Consider the following 3,272-nt stretch of genomic DNA (forward strand, 5'->3'; position numbering starts at 1 on the left):
TGTTGACTCCCTTGTCTTTCTCCTTCCCAGAATCCTCCTGGACTCCTAGCCCCACCTATCTAGATTCCTATTGGCCAGCAGTAATTTATTGACATATACACAGGACTTCCCCAACACTCTCAAGCTGGCTCCACTCCCCGTGTGCAAATACCACTCAGCTCTGGCATGTTCAGCAACTCCTCTTCCACGGCTTCACACAGCAGCACCTCAGGGCCTCCGTCCAGGGACTCTCCTAACCTCTATGGCTCTCCATAACTAAGGAAGATTCCATAACCTTTTTACTTGTGTAAAGCCAGTACCATATGAACAGGACTATAAAGTTTGGTTACCAACTTGGAGTAAGTTCTGGCACCCTTGAATCACGTTGGTAACAGTTTGCTGTTGCATTTTCAGGAGCAAAAAATTCCTCTGAACTTTTCCTTTCTTTTCTTTAACTTATAAATTTTATTTAAATTAGAAACAATCTTATTTTATATAACATTCCCAGTTCCCTCTCCTTCCCATCCTCCCACACCACCTACCAACCCACAATCCCCCACACACACCCCACACACACTCCCATCCACTCCCCAGGGAGGGTGAGGCCTTCCATGGGGGATCATCAAAGTCTGGCACATCATTTGGGGCAGGTCTAGGCCCTCCCCTGTGTATCTAGGCTGAGAGAGTATCCCTCCAAAGAGAATGGGCTCCCTAAGTCCATTCATGTACTAGTGATAAACAGTGATTCACTGCCAAAGGCCCCATAGATTGTCCAGGTCTCCCAACTGACACTCACGTTCAGGGGGCCTGGTACTGACCTTTACCTTTCACAGGTTAGAAATTTAACTGGTTAAAGTCTTGCCTTAAGGGTACCCCTCCCTTTATTCTAATGCAGATCAGAATGTCCCTCCCCTTATGCTAATATAGATTGGAATGTCCCTCCCTTAATCTAATGCAGATGAAAATGCTCCTGCTTTTATGCTAAGCAGATCAGAATGCCCCTCCCTTTATGCTAATATAGATTGGACTATCCCTCCCTTAGTCTAATACAGATCAGAATGCTCCTCCCTTTATGTTAAGCAGATCTATCCTCTCCCTAATCTCCCCTTTCAGCACAACCCTTTGCTCTGACAGTGAATTTTCTCCTGCTCTTTTTCTCTTCAAACGGTGTATTTTCTTTCTTTTTGCCTCACTTGCTTTTTTTCATTGCAAAGCTGCCTAAGAGTGATTACTAGTGACCGTGGAACAGAGTCGATATTAGGCTGTTATGAAAACTTTTTCTCCGAAGAAATTACTGCAAAATTCTTCAATTTAGCCTCAGGCAGCTTCTTAGGATGGGGGGAAGAAAGAAGCCACATTTTGTGACAACATATCCCAAGAACAGTCTCTAACCTAGTTGTTAATGCTGTTCCCCTTGGAAAACTCTTAAACTGGGCCTCCATATTTTCCAAATTCCTGTGAGGATGGTCCATTAAGCTCTGTGTACAGCGATCAACCACCTCCCAAAGTGATTGTATCTGCCACAGCAAGAGCCCACTTCCTAGTACCAACTTCTGTTTTATTTTCCTATTGCTGTGATAAGACACCATGACCAAAGCAACTTATAAAAGAAAACATTTAATTGGGATTCTGGTTCCACTAGTTTAGAGTCCACGATAGCAAAGATATGGCAGCAGAAACATCTGAGAGCTCACATCATCTCAAACTATTAGCAGAAAACAGACAAGGATATTTGGTACCTCACAGTCCACCCCTGGTGACACACCTCCTCTAACAAGGCCACACCTCCTGATCCTTCTCAGATAGTTCCACCAACTGGAGACCAAATATTCAACACAAGAGTTGATAGGAGCCATCCTCATTCAAACCATTACAGCATCCTAAAGCCAATATCATCAATGCATATATGTGCTGTATCTATCATACTATTTGCAAAGTTATGTGTACTAACATACTTGTTAATGTTTCTCATTTGCATTTTAGAATACATCTTTGCTTCATTTGACCAACCCTATTTTCACACAATTTTAGTTTGTATTAAACACTACGAATCCTGTATAACTAACATTCCATCACTATGTTCTTTTTAGAGAATTCCAAAAGTCACTATTAAGATGCCCAAGGTGTTTGCAAGGTGCCTCAGTAGGCAAAGTGATTTATCTGCAATAACAAGGACCTGGCTTTGGATTCCCAGCACCCATGTAAAAGACGGCCATAATGTTTTGCATCTGTAACTCCAGCCCTGAGAAGGTAGAGACAGCTAGATCTCTGGAGTTCACTGATCAATCCAGCTCAAATTGGTCAGCCCCCAACTAAGAGACAGATCCTGTCTCCAGAAATATGGAAGTGGAAAATGACTCAGAAAAACACCTAAACTCAGGCTTACATACAAACATATATTTGGGTGTGTTCACATCCACATTTGTACAAATGCACCAACAAATACACACATACAAATACCATGACCTTATACACATAAAAATATATCTACATATTTTACATATCTATATATTTATATATTTTCTGAATTGGTTTCTTTTCTGTCATGTGTGTTTTCTGTCCTACTGTTAAATGTTACTATTTGTTGACATTTCTCCCTTGCCTTTGTCTACACACCCCTCCTTTCTTTTAAAAATTCACATTAGTATATGGAAAAAAGAGCCACCATTGTGAGCTTCCGAGCAGAGTTCCTCAATCTCATGCTCAAGATTATGGGGCTTTATTATAGAAACTACAAAGTTGTTTCAGCTTTTTATGATGCTTGGGAAATTAAGATTAATAATCACTAGCAGTAAGAATTTTTGTCAGCCCCGTCTCAATGAAGTGAAAGATAATATTTCTAGCCATACACTCCACTTTCCAAGACCTCTCCAAATGAGAAAATCTCCAAGTACAGATATGTTACAAATTTCAGTATTTTACAGCTGACTTTTGTGTTTTCTCAGTACTCAGCAGGACATACTATCCAACTAGAAAGACTTTAGTAATCTTACTCTTGTTGATAAACAGTGTAGAAATTTAAAATACATGCTTCGATGTTTGTCTAAGATAAACACACCACGACCATGCTGTTCACACAGATTAAAGTACCAGGACTTCAGCTATTCAGGGTTCAGTGTGAAAGTACACATAAGACAGTCTTTTGAGAAGAATCCAGTCCTTGTAGCCAGGACTCTGAGGCCCATCAGTAAGCCAATATGGTGGAGCACCCAATCAGGTATACGTTTTATATTCCTATTCTGCTCCCAGCCCCAGAATATGGCTCTGTTTTACACAGTCACTTCCTTGTCTAC

This window comes from Mesocricetus auratus, unplaced genomic scaffold (assembly GCF_017639785.1).
Source record: "Mesocricetus auratus isolate SY011 unplaced genomic scaffold, BCM_Maur_2.0 Super-Scaffold_6730, whole genome shotgun sequence".
NCBI classification, from domain to species: Eukaryota; Metazoa; Chordata; class Mammalia; order Rodentia; family Cricetidae; genus Mesocricetus; species Mesocricetus auratus.